Raw genomic sequence first — 14,745 nt, 5'->3', positions numbered from 1 at the left:
TGTATGTCCTACAAAGTTTACATGAGGTTAAACTAGCCCTTTCAAAGTTTTGTGATTCCTCAGCTCAAAACCTTTGGCATCTGAAAATTATATATTTCAGAAACAACTCTTAGCAAAACTCTTGCTTTGTTGCTGGGTAGAGGGAAAATTACCAGCCTAAAAAGGCACTGGCCGCATCTCCATGTTTGTCTTTGTTGAACAAAGGTGAAATGATTAGGTAAATACCCTCACAGTACAGCACTATGGTAACTGCTATTTCCGAGAAGCTAAAATCAAGACTCTGCTTATAATTCAGCTGTCAAGAGATTTCCATAAAGGGCAAAAATATCTACATAGTCCTGTTTTAGTCTTAGACATATTATCCTTAAAAGAGAAAATTAAGAATGAATATGGGAATGCCTCAATTTAAGGAACCTCAACTTCCTAGAAAAAGGGAAAGATGTATAACATATTTTATTGCAAAAAGGATTTACTAATTTTCCTTGGAATATTGACAGAACATAAAAATGCCAAAATTTAACTCATACTCATCATTTTGGAATAAGATGATTGAAAAAATTAGCTTTATGAATATCACGAATTAAACTCAAGAAGAAGAAAGAACAGTTAAAGCCAGCTCTATGAGAGTAATGGTTACCACTTTATCCTTGAAGATAAGTTTTTTCTTTTGCTGTCATAATTTTTAAAACAGTTGTGTGTGTGCACGTGTGTGTGTGTGTGTGTGTGTGTGTGTGTGTGTGTGTGTGTGTCCTGGGGATTGAACTCAGGGAAATTCTACCTCTAAGCTATATCCCCAGCCCTTTTTACTTCTTATTTTAAAACATGGTCCTACTAACTTGCTGAGGCTGGCCTCAAACCTGCAATCCTCCTTTCTCAGTCTCCCAAGTACTGGAAATACAAATGTGTACCACTCATTATTCAAAATATTAATGCCATATCTATATTCAAGTTTTTTTTGTAAAATGTATTTTTAGTCATAAGTATATTTAAATGCTATAGTACTTACATTTCGCATCGCTACCCAGGGCTAAAACTTTTCTGATATTCAAACGTGGAATTAAATCACTATACTTCAAAATGGGTATGAGAGAAACGACACGGTAGTATAGTAAGGTCCTGGCTCTCCAAAGGAACATGTCCCTCCACCCATGAACATATCAAATGGATGTCTATTCATGAACAAAGCCCTCTCGATGAGAATCAGAGAGTCCTGTCCATCAGGCCACTGAGAAAATACTCACATTGAATTGGGAAGGTAAAGCTGAGAAACACTCAGGAATGTGCCTTTCCCCAGGCACTGTGCCATAAAATTAGGAAAGGAATCTCCAACCCTCAGCATCTCTTCCCTGTCAAGAGGGGAGTTTAGACTTCACAAAGAGTATCGTAGCTCTGATGTTTACTATGATTTGGGGTTTAGTTCACTAACTCTGGGAGTGCAGAGTTAGTTATTAGACACCTACAAGTCTCTCTAAATCTCTTTAAGGAAAGCGGTGGTTTTATACTCATGCATAAGAACTCCCAGGAGTTTTAACACCCAGGCATTGTACAGAGAAAGTGCTTTTAACACTTAGCTTTCATTTCTTTGCAGAAGGAGATTATACCCTGCACTGAGTGTCCACTTTTCTACAGCTCTCTCCTAAAGGATTTCATTCTAAACTTCTTAATTCTAGGGCTAGAAGGATCTAGGCGTATACCTGTCTCCCTAGACTGCAAAATAAAGTGGTGGTCTTAAGTGGGCATACAAACACTTTTAGTGTTGTACCTACTTGGAGCAGTACAGAAAAGGAATGGAAATATGCAGCTCCTGTTATCTTTCTGGAAGGGGCTTGTGGCACATATTTCTAGTGACTCCTTGAAAGACTGTTATCCAAAGACTAGGAAACAAAAGAAACAATAGTCCCCTGGCAGCCAGAGCCCGAGCTTGGTATTTCCTGAGCCTTCTCTCCAGCTTATGCTATTAATACAACCCAACCAGGCCTACCCTCTCTTCCTGGAGGAGAATGGCCACACACTGAGTCCCATAACGTCTACGGCTGCTACACAAGGGACTGTCTTTTTAATGTTCTACCTTTGGAAGTCAACAGGGCTTTTCATTCCTGAATGATCCTAGACTACGAGAAACAAGAAGGATGCACCATGGACCCACATTTGGCAGCTATCTCCCCAGGATCAGAGGTGTGGCCTGAACATGAGTCAGGTATTTGCCCTAGATCCTCTCCCTGGCTTTGTGCAGAGAAAGGAGAAGTAAATATCCACGTTCAACTTCATGAAGAAGAGTGAAAAGACTGGAACAAATATCCAACATCACAACCTTTCCAGCTGCATCTAGAAAATCTGGCAGGATACTGACGGGAACAGGGGCCACCAGTAACAGAGATAGCAGTCTAGACAAACAATGATTTGGAAAGCACCTTAAAATCTCTGGATGGACGAGTCGTCTTATTTGCGGTACAGCAACCAATACAGAGACACAAAGAATATGAAGAAACGAGAGACTGTATTCCAAATAAAAGAGCAAATTAAATGGCCAGAAACCGACCTGCGTGAGGTGGAGATGCGAGACTTACCTGAGAGGGATTCAAAATAACGGTCATAAAAATGCTCGGTGAGGTCAGGAAAGCAAAGAGAATAAACAGAAAATTTCAGGAAAGAAGACAAGTGTAAAATGTACCAAATAAATCGTGTACTCAAGGATATCATAACTGAAGTAAAACAGTCACTATAGGAGTTCAATGGCAGACTGTATCAAGCAGAAAACAGGATCCGTGAACTCAAAGACAGGTCACTAGAAATCAGGCACCCAATATGAAACAAGGGAAAAAAATAAATGAATGCAAAAGACTGATGATCGTACGCAGCAGCAACAAGCAGACAAGTCCTATATTATCAGTGAGCCAGAAGGAGAAAAAGATATAAAGGGGAAGAAAATATATTCGAAGAAATAATAACGAAGAACTTCCTGTGCCTGGGGAAGAAAATAGAAAGCTAGATCCAGGAATCCCAGAGGATATCAAGTAAGACAAATCCAAAGAGACCCATTCTGAGACACATCACAACCAAATTGCCAAAAGTTAAAGACAAGGCTGAGGCTTCAGTTTAGTGGTAGAGTGCACGTATGAGGCCCTGGATTCAGGAAGAAAAGAAGAGAGAGAGAGAAAGGATGAAAGAAATATAAAAGAGAAAGAGAGAGAAAAAGAAAAGAAAGAAAGGCAGGGAAGGAGAGAGAAAGGAAGAAAGAAAGAAGAAAGAGAAGACAGACTACCACCCCCTCCTCAAATTAAAGGCAGAGAGAATTGAAAGAAGCAAAGGAAAAGTGAGTCATCATGTATAAGGAGCCCCCATAAGGCTATCATCAGATTTTTTTAGCAAAAACCATGCAAGGCTGGGAGGGAGTGAAATGATATTAAAATTCTTAGAAGAAAAAAAAACCTGCTAACCAAAAATACTATGCCCAGTAATCTTGTCTTTTAAAACTAAAGAAGTGATGAAGATTTTCTAAGAAAAAAAGCTAAGTAAGTTTATCACCACTAGACAGATGTGCCTTATAAGAAGTGCTAAAGGGAGTTCTTCAAGTTGAAAGAAAAAGACCCTAAGTAGTAACATGAACACATAAAATTGTAATACTCACTGAGAAAAGTAAGCACACTGTTAACTCCAAAACACTCTAATGCTATAACAATGGTAGATAAATTATATTTCTAGGATAAGAATTAAAAGGCAAAACCATTAAAACCAACTAAAGCTATAATAATTTGTTAATGATATAAATCATTAAAAGATGTAAAATGCGACATCAACATCATAAAACACATTAAATGAGAATGTAGAGTATACAGAGTTGGCGTACGTGATCAAAATTAAATTATTTTTTCTACTTATAAAAACAGAATCCTAATTTATAAATCTTCTAACTTTATTTACTTGCTACCAACATTATTTGCAAATCAACTTTTAGCTGATGAACTGCTATCCAAATAGTTTTGATGTTAGGGTCAATTAATTGTCCCTGATGTAAAACAAATTTACTCTCAGCCAAGATGCATTCAATAAGCTGAGTGAATGACCATCTACTCCCAAAAGATACCTCAAAAATTCTTGTTAGTGTTTCTGAGGCTTCAGTTTTAAATGAAAACTCTTCATCAAGCTTACCTATCATCACATGAGAACATCTCAATAAAAACCAAAAAGTCCATGGAAGAAGTACTCATTGGTTACTATATAAATAATAAAATCAATAAAACTTCAGCTAGATATAATTTTTTTCTTGGGTTGGATTCAAAGCTCATCTCAATCATCAATGACATAACTGTTAAAACTGTCACTTGTGTCAGGCTTATAAAAATGCTCTCTATTAATTAGCAAAGAACCATTAAGAAGAGTCATTTGTAACCCATAGAATCTTATAGAAGAAACAAAAGGGCTTTCGACAAACCTGAGCTGAGAAACCACAGAAGAAACCGAACCAGAAATGCACAAGGGTAAATGCAAAATTCTTGTAGAAGAAATAGCACAAGAATTTACACATCCGGAAATAGGACCATCTCCCGTGAACAAGGAGAAGCCTCTGGAGATGCCTGAACTGTGCAAATGAGTAGTCACTGGCTAACACTGCTTGCAGTCCTTCCTGGCCGCTGATGCCAACACCAATGTGAGCACCTGAAAAGAAAAAAGAAAACTCTTATTCCCCAAACAGAGACACAGCTTCTTTGGGGAACTTGTCCTCTTTTATGCCATTCATGTGTTGGAATATTAGAGCTATGACAATTATAATTTTTCCCATGTACTATCTCATGAAATATTATAACAGGTATTTGCCCTAGTTTTATACATGGGAATTGGGCTCTGAGACATTCAGTAACTTTCATGGGTTTTACAATTTGTAAGTGGCCAACCTGGGGTTAATCCACATGTTGAAGTGGGGCTCTTGCATTCTCTCTCGCTATACACAGATGATTTCATTAAAGACAAACATCTTTTAGGAATGCTAATTATGGTGGGAGCATGGGACCCAGAAAGTATCGCTGATTTTAGAACTGTGGCAGTATTAAGTTGTATCGCAATCTCTACTACATATTGCCAAATGCTAAGACTGAGGACTCCCTGCATGCCACGTGCCACGTGGAGTGCGTATCTTCTTACTTTTAATCATGCTGACATCATTGGCTCCATCACCGATGGCTAAAGTAACAGCATTTCTATGCTTTTTCACCAGTTCTACTACTTGGGCTTTCTGGAGGGGGGTAACTCTGCAGCAAACCACAGTCTTACACCCACAGGCGAGCTCCAGGAGATCATTCTTGACATCGCTTTCAAGAGCATGAGCCTGTGTTATTAAAAAAAAAATGCAGAAAGGAACAGGCATCAGTAGATGAGAGTTGTAAGTTGGTAAACAAATGCCTTGCTATCTGATTTCTTTTCTAAATCATTTGATTTATTCCAAATCATTGGTGGTTCAGAGTCACAAAACCAACGAAAATAAATGAGTCTTGAACTCCAAGTAAGTGCTCCAAATTTTAAAAAGAAAAATAAAAGACACAACCTTTCTTTAATTACTCCTTGACACCTTACCATGTTGCAATGGTAGGCTGCAGCTAAATGCTAGAGGAGTTCTAGAAACCACTAAAATTAGTCAATGCAAAAGACAAGATCTATCTACCATCTCACTAAGCTCCACATGAACTACAAATCAGAGGGACTTGTGTGTTCTCTGTGATGGGCTTTTTCTTTCCTTGGCTCTACTGTTTCATATATTTACTGTTTGTTGTGGTGGTCACGAATGTGGAGGCAGGATGAAAAGCAGATGTTCTAGGGACTGAAACCAAGATACAAAAGGGTAGCCTGCAACCTTTGTCCCCAAAAGGGTTCTCCAACCATTTCTACCCTTGCTCTTATCCAAATATATAAGAACCTTAAATATGCTAAGAAAATACTGAAAAAGAGGACAGATCTTTTCCAAGTAACTATAAGAATATTTTTCTAGAAAATATTTCACTGTACAATTTTTAATAAACACATTATGAGAAAACAGGAATCCACTCTGAGTCATAGGTATCTCTGATTAAACTTTTGGGAATTTATTCATAACTGTGACAACCTGGCCCAGACATTCCTTTCAAGTTTTCTCTTCAACATCACCTTTAAGTTCACTCTTTATTCCCATCATGCCAGACTTACTGTTTTCCATGACTTAAGAGCTACTTTTTCTTGACCCTGTGTCTTTTTACTTGATGTCATCTCTACTTAGAAATACCGTTTCCTCTAGAAAGTCTCCCCTGATTTTTCCACAAGGGATTAAGTGTGTCTGTCTCTACGTCCTGAAAGCAACATGTTCGTTTCTCTTTTGTAGTATGTGTCATGGCACTAGACAATAATTCCTATGACAAGGAGCAGGTGCCAGTCACATCTTTATCCTTAGACCCTAGCGCTGTGACCTGAGCATGTTTAATAAATGCTAATGGTATGAGTGGATGAATGGTTGGATGGGTATAAAAACATCAATCTTGTGTAAATTCCCATCTCCAAACCTATGATTCCTAAAGGAAACTACGATTCAGCATTCTCAAATGGACATCCTCTCTGAGAGAGAATGTAATTGGCTGCTTCACTCAGAATGGTCTCCTGTTCTCTATATTATTTTCCCTTCATCATCAACAAGTAAAAACTGAGACTAAAATTCCGAGAGAGGCCGAATTACATTCTGAGAAGCATCAACATTTGAAGAAATTAGAATTATGATTTAAAAAGAAAAACATCTGACCATACTAGAAAAACAGAACCAATTTCTCCTTAAATTAAACAGGACACCTTGTGGTTTCATCGGCATCGGGCTTTAAAGTTGGCGGAGTTAACGGGGGTGCAGAAGAGCATCTATCTTGGCTCCTTCTTTCAACAAATTTAGAGGAAGAGAACAAGAGAATGGTGTAAATTATCACCTGAGGACTCTCGCCCTACCACACATTGGTGGCTGTGAGAAGTAAGAAAGTCAAACTCATTGCAGATCCTTTCCATACTGTGGTCCCCGGGCAATTCAGCTCGGAGGCCACCAGCTCCAAGTCCCAGCTGGCAGCCTTAGACTTTTCAGTTGCTGTTCATTTGCACAAGGGAGAAGTTTGTGTCATCTGGACAAACATTTGGCTGAGCTTGGCCTGCATTTGAGCTCTGTAACTTTCCACGGTGTAGAAGGCAACACATCCCTACGTCTGGAACCCAGCTGGATAATGCTCTAAGCACTAAGAACTAACAGACAGATGATCACGAAGAGGAAATACAATAGAGTCCCGGCCAAATCCTTTTGTCCTCTAAGAAACTGCCTGTGAGAAGAAACACTTTTTTTTTTCCCAAACTCCAAAGTAAAAAATGATCATCAAAGCCAAAAGAAGATGTGAGATGACTTCTTTGTGCACATAAATGATAATTTCACTCAAGTGCAATCGGAGCTTTTGTATTCTAAATTAGAAACTCAGAAGAGTTGTTTGGATATTTGTTCAAGATTTGGAACCTGAACTACATTAAAAGCACAATGCAAGTTTATTCTATTATGACAAGAACCAGATTTCCTAATCAAAGCAAATTGTTTGGCATTGCTGTGAAATGCTGCTATTTAGAAAAACTACCAGAGGTATCTTAAAGGCAATAATTTGGTGTGGTAATTATATGAAGGTCAGGTTATGCTCTGCAAATCACAAACATTAACAAGAGCGAGAATAGCAATCCATCCCTCCAGTTGCATTACTTTTATTAAGGAACAGTGCCCTGTCATAGATACTCCCCCCGCCCCAGAAAAGCACTTCAATACTACAGCCATTAGACGAGATTGATATTCTGTGAATACGGTCTGTCTCTGGAGCCTCCCTTCCCCTGCGATGATTCAAACAATAATGTATGAAATATATATTAGAAGTTTCCCTTCGCAACAGGAAATCATTATGCACGCTCTGTGTCTTATATTGTCATTTGTTTGAAAAACAAGAGAAGAGTTCTCATTAGGACAGCACAAAAGAGATGATGACTGGGGTAAAGAAAAAGGAGGGACAGAGCCTGAAGCACACTCACCAAGCTGTGGCCGTTGATGACTAACGCATAATCTCCAGTGCTTGGCTCTTCGGCCACAGAGTCCAGCTCCAGCTGCTGCTGTTCCCCACTCGCTGCATGGCCACTGGAAACACAGTTGCTTTGTCCAAACAGATTTTCCTTTGCTTTCCTTAAAAAAAATGGGGGAAAGAAAATCAGAGTAGACAGAGTATACCTACAAACCCTTACAAGAGTCTGGCCTCAAGTAAAGTTCTTTCTTTGCTCTCCAGACAGAACAACGTGGCAGAAGATCCAATTTCGGTAAGCAAGCTGGGTACTTGGTGGTAAGGAGACCATAGAAAATTTCTGAATTCTAGAAAATAGGCCAGTAAACATGATGAGAACAGAATCCTCTCCAACGTTCTATGTTACCTAAAAAGTCAATCGCCATCTTGAGCTGGGGTTTTGTGGAGTTTTTTGTTTGGTTGGTTGGTTGGTTTGGCGCTGGGGATTGACCCAATGGCATTCTACCTCCAAGCCACACCCCAGCCCTATTTAATTTTTTTTATTTTGATAAAGGGAAATAGCATAGCTACTGGCATCTCTAATTTATGTATCAAAATTACAGCAAATAAACAAGTTTGGGGAAAGGATTTTATTTGATAAATCACCACTTCCATTCTTATCTCCTGCCTCAGGCCACAAACCATTTTATCTTTATTTCCCTTTAACAAACAACTGGATACCCCATGATGCTCCCAACTCCTGACTTTCCATATGTGTATATATATGAATGTCACTGAAGGAGAAAGCCTTTTCTGTGAGCCTTGTAGGAAACATGAAAAGTTGCAGTGTCAAGCAAAAATGTAAAAAATAAATAAGTAAATAATTTTTTTTTAATTTTGAAGCAGGGTCTCAAAGAGTATCTGAATTGCTTGAGGGTCTTGCTAAGTACCTGAAGCTGTCCTCAGACCCACGATCCTCCTGTCTTAGCCTCCCAAGTACTGGGATTACAGATGGGCACCACCATGCCCCCTTGGCTAAGGACTCTTGATAGATTTGGTATATAAGAATTGAAAGAGCATTATGTGGAACATGATGCTATTAAATAACGGAAATCAAAACTAAATACAACTGAAGAAAACTTCTAGGAATTCTAGAGTGCGTGCCTATGTGTGTGCATGCATGTGTGTACATGTGTGTATGTGTCAACGAGCCCATGTGTGCATGCATGTCTTAATTTGTGATACAAAGCAGTCGTCAGAGAAACATGCTTTTGTTTGCTTATTTTGTTTTCTTTTCTTTTGTTTCTGTTTTCTTTTTTGGTAGCAGGGATTGAACTAAGGATCGTTTTACCTCTGAGCTATACCTGTAGGCCTAATTTATTTATTACTTTTAAAAAGGGGTCTCACTAAGTTGCTGAGGGCCTTCCCTAAATTGTTGGCCTTGAACCTGCGATCCTCCAGTCTCAGTCCCCCAATTAGAGCGATTACAGGTGTGTGCCAACCAGGCCCAACTGAAAAACGTGTTTTTTTTCTTAATTGACACTAAAAACAAATGATGGTATTTACTAGTCATTATAAATAGAATATTTTAAGCAAAAATTGTATTCGTCAGCTCAAACAATAGAATTAAAGTCCTGGGAAAGAAATTACAGTCACCAAAGAGCAGGGTTCACTCCATGGAGACTTCCCCCTAATTCTTTATTTAGATTTAATTGGCAGTAGATGTAGAAGATCCCTGCCCATATTCCATCAGCTCTGTCATTTAAGAGGAAGCTTAAACAGGGCATGGTGGCTCACCCTCATAATCCCAGCATTTGGGAGGCTGAGACAGAAAGATCACGGTTGGCAGACAGCCTCAACTGCTTAATGAGGCTCTCTGCAACTCAGTGAGACCCTGTTTCAAACTAAAGAATAAAAAATAGGGCTGGGGCCGGGCGTGGTGGCGCACGCTTGTAATCCCCACGCTTGGGAGGCGGAGACAGGAGGATCGTGCAGGTTCAAAGCCACCTCGCTGGCTTAAGAGACTCTGTTTCCAAATAAAAATATAAATTAGGTCTGGGAGTATAGCCCAAAGGTAGAAGGGTTTCCAGGAACCCCAGTACCAAAAAAAAAAAAAAAATAGGGGTGCAGCTCAGAGGTAGAATGCTCCTGAGTTCAATCCCCAGTACAGGAAAAAAAAAAAATAGCCAGACATAGTGGTGCATGCCTGTAATCCCAGGAGTTTGGAGACTGAGATAGAAGAATCACAGGTTGGAAGTCAGTCTCAGTAGGAGAAAGCTTATATGATGTCTTAAGATCATTACAGAGACACGATGCTGTTCTTTTAAAAGAGCAAAGATATGACTCTATAGGAACATAAATTCCCTCTCTGAGTACCCCTGGGTGATGGGCTTCAGAGTAACCTAGGGCATCTGCCCTGAGTACAGCAGTTTCAACCACAGCCACAGACCTACCGGCAGGTGCCCCTTGAGACAGGTGTGAATGCCAGCCACCTACCCTCTGGCCCAGAGCTGCACATACAAAATGAGTGCCCAGAAGAAAAGGAGTGAGAGAGAGAGAAAGAAGTAGGTAGTAGATATTTGGGCTCAGGAAATAATGGATTGACTCCTTAAGGACTCGTCTGATGTAGGAAACATCTAGGAAAATGGTTATTATTATTATTATTGTTATTATTATTATTATTATTATTATTATTATTATTATTTGCTGAAGTACCTCTAAGAAAAGAGAATGTTCACTGTATTGGAAGAACCATTTTAGCTTGTCTTTCTAATTAGCTGAAAAGGGAACACTAATTGTTCACACACACTCAATGTAAAAACAAAAGCCAAAACAACAGTAACAAAACCACCTTATCTTCCAGCTCAGCATCTCCTTCTACTGTCTGGGACCCAAAGCACATCCTGCGCCTAGGAGTCCAGAGGTCATAGGCCCTCCAAGGATGCTATCCTCCAAGGATGGCTCCGAGGATGCCATCATGCATATAGCGACCAGTATGCGGAATCAAAGCCAAAGATTCACAAAGTCGGAGTGCTACGTGTGAAATTGAGGCAGTTAGTGAGGAGGAGGAGGAGGCTGAGCAGACATGAAAAATTATTGTTTTAAGTGGGAGGATCCGCCTTTCGCAGCAGACAAGCATGTCAGGGAATCCTCGCACTGGTGAAAATTTATAGTCCCATATAATGAAGAAAGCAAGGGAGACAAGTTCCTTCGAAAATGAGCGTTTCTCTGACAGGGCTTGAGAGTTCATAAATTGGATCATCAGAAAGACCATGGGGAAAACGTTTTCCTTTTTAGTAAAGTTCTCACTTGCTGTATATATGATTCAACTGCTGTCTCCCCCCACCTCGGGAGAATAAAAACATTCCAAAGAAGGGTGAAGTTCATGCAAGTATTGGCTGGAATTTTATTTGCTTAGGATTTTTTCCCCCTCAACTGTCTTTCTGATATCGAACATAAACCCTTTCTCCAAGCAGAAAGGGAGCAATTTTCCCAAGTTCTGACTAAATCCCCACTGCCTTCTCCTCACAGGTCATCTCAGTCACGCTCACGGTTTCAAACCTTTGCCCAAGCTAGAGAGCTGTCATATCTTTTTATTCCTCAAACTTAGCTCTTCAGACACCAGCTGGTTCTTGCAAAAATAATTTATTAGAAGGGAGGAAAAAAATAAAGCATCGTGTTAATTCTCTTCGATGAATATGAACTATACGTTTTTGCAGGCATTAACACACAATGCTGAACCCCAGAATACAAATACCAAATTCTAAAACAAAAGAATTCCTGTGTTCTCCAAACTTTGTAGTGAAGGGCAGTTTATTACAATGTTGGCTCATAGAAGAACATTCTGGTTGAGGTGATCCAGGCTTTCTTTTTTTTGTGTGTGTGTGTGGTGCTGGGAGTTGAACCCAGGGGCATTCTACCTCCGAGCTACACCCCCAGCCCTATTTTTTATTCTTTACTTTGAAACAGGGTCTCACTAAGTTGCAGAGGGCCTCACTAAGTAGCTGAGGATGGCTGGGATCCAGGATCCTCCTGTCTCAGCTTCCCAAGGACTGGGATTACAAGTGTGCACCACCATGCCCGGCTATGACCATGGCTTTCATAGCCCCAAACTGTTACCAGCACTGCTAGGTCTGCCCTCCTGTGCAGCCAACTGATAAGAAAAGAGATGGCACTCTGGATTTAAATGTTAAAAGGATATGTTAGGAAGTGAATTAAAATCATGACGCCATGTTTTTTTGGTTTTTTTGTTTTTTTTTTTTTTTTTTTTTGGTGGTACTGGGGTTTCTGGAAGCCCTTCTACCTCCGGGCTACGCTCCCAGACTTATTTTATATTTTTGAAACAGGGTCTCTTACGCCAGCGCGGCTGGCTTCGAACCTGCGCGATCCTCCTGTCTCCGCCTCCCAAGCACGGGGATTACAAGCGTGCGCCACCACGCCCGGCATGACGCCATGTTTAAAAGACAGGTATGCAGTGGTACATACCTGTAATCCCAGTACTTGGGAGGCTGAGACAGAAGGATCGCAGGTTTGAGACCAATCTCAGCAACTCAGTAAGACTCAGCAACTTACTGAGACCCTACTTCAAATAAAACATAGAATAGGGCTAGAGATATAGCTTGGAGGTAGTATGCCTCTGGGTTCAACTCCCAATACCCCCCCCCACACACACACACACAATTTAGACTCTGATACAAAGGTCAGTACGTGGGCTTTATACCTGGAGAACTGAGTTCAGGCCTGAGGTCTACCTCTGGCAGCTCAGGTACCTACAGATGAGTTATCTGACTTTTGGTCACTTGATTAGTCAGTGTGTGTCCCAGAATTTCAAACTCCTAGTTGTTAGACTATTGCTCCAAACTGATTTGAATAGAATCATCCACAGTCCATCTGGATTCAACTAAGACACATTGTCAGAGCATTTAAAGGATTAGCATGACCTTGCCTATGGTGGAGAAAGGGAAAAAGTACATGAAATTTTTAATTCAATCCCAGTTCCACCATCCCTTTCTATCTCTGAAAGATTTGTATAATATTCAACCCCTAAAAATTTTTCATTATTGGAAATTAGGAAGCTGGGTATGGTGGTGCATGCTTGCAATCCCAGTATTTGGGAAGCTGAAACAGAAAGATTACACAGGTTCGAAGCCAGCCTCAGCTACTTAGTGAGGCCCTTTGCAACTTAGTGAGACTCTGTTTCCAAATAAAATATAAAATAGGTCTGGGGATATAGCTCAGAGATAGAAAGCCCTTGGGTTCCATTCTCAGTACCACACACTCACACAAAAATGAGATAAATTAGGAGGGATCAAGAAATCAGGCTAGCTGGGGGTATTAATCTATAAAAATAGATATAGTTATGAAACTGTGGGCAGCTGTATTTCTATGTACCAGAAGATATCATTTTAAGTGCTCTAAAATATGGTAATTTATAAGAAAAACAACCTAATAAAACATTTTCCCTGGATGCCTAGAAGTTGTGAATTAGGAAATTTAGTAATCTGAACTTTATGATCAATGTGATGTTTTCCTTCCCCAAAGGCCTCCCTAATGTCTTATAAATTGCCTAGGTCACACAACTAATGCTGCCTGCCCAACTCGAGAGCCGTTTTCATTTGATAATCCTGATCATTCAAATAAATAACATTCTACCAGTGCAAACTGGGTGTGGTGAAGCGTGCCTGTAGTCCCAGTAATTGGGAGCTTGAGACCAAAAGAACACAGATTCAAGACCAGCCTCAGGAGCCAAGCTAGACTTTGTTTCAAAATAAAAACTCAAATAGGACTGGAGGTATAGTCCAGTGGTAAAATGCCTGGGTTCGATCCCCAGGAAAACACACACACACACACACACACACACACACAGAGAGAGAGAGAGAGAGAGAGAGAGAGAGAGAGAGAGAGAGAGAGAATAAGAGAATATATTAATTTCTAATTAATTTCTAGGTATATCACTGGGATACTTCTCAGAAGCAATGAGGTCTCTTCAAGGCTTAATGAGTTCAGAGGACATAAATTTTTCCAAGAACAATACATGTATGATCAATGTTACAAGAATGAAATATGGAATGAGTTCTCCTGTTAGATCAAATAAAATTACATTCTCAGTCTGTTTTCCTCTGGATAAAAGACATATGCATCACTGAAATGTAATCAATACAATAATCTCCTGAGAAAACAGATTTAATAGAAGATTTCTGGGCACCCCTTTCATACTAAAGCAGCTTATGCAGCAAAATTAAGCCAGGACTCTCAGTGTCGAAAATAGTTTCAAGACACTAAATTTGAAACAAGTCGTATGCATGATATGCATAAAAATCACATATCCATGTTTATGAAATAATCTAAACACATTTGACAGGTTTAAATATAACCATCTAAGTCATTTCCTCCCAATAGCTACTATCACTCAGATCCTGTTCCTTTGATACACATTTTTTTGTATGAACTTTCACTGAACTCAAAAGTATAACACAAGAAAAGGGAATGGTGCAAATTTATTATTTCAATATTTCATCCCCCAAATGGCTTAAATATAAGTATCCAAGATTAGGTGTGGAGAGAACTTTTGATCAATAGCTTTTTTAGGATGTTCTTCCTGTAATCCTAACATAAAAAATACATACTATAACTGGATTGATTCCTCTAATAAGGAATATTTTATCATACTTTGCCTCACTGTCTTAGACTTCAAAATATGAGGATCTCCAAGTCTTGATTAAAAAAAAAT

This window comes from Muscardinus avellanarius (assembly GCF_963383645.1).
Source record: "Muscardinus avellanarius genome assembly, chromosome: 12".
Taxonomy (NCBI): domain Eukaryota; kingdom Metazoa; phylum Chordata; class Mammalia; order Rodentia; family Gliridae; genus Muscardinus; species Muscardinus avellanarius.
This window is presented reverse-complemented; position numbering follows the sequence as displayed.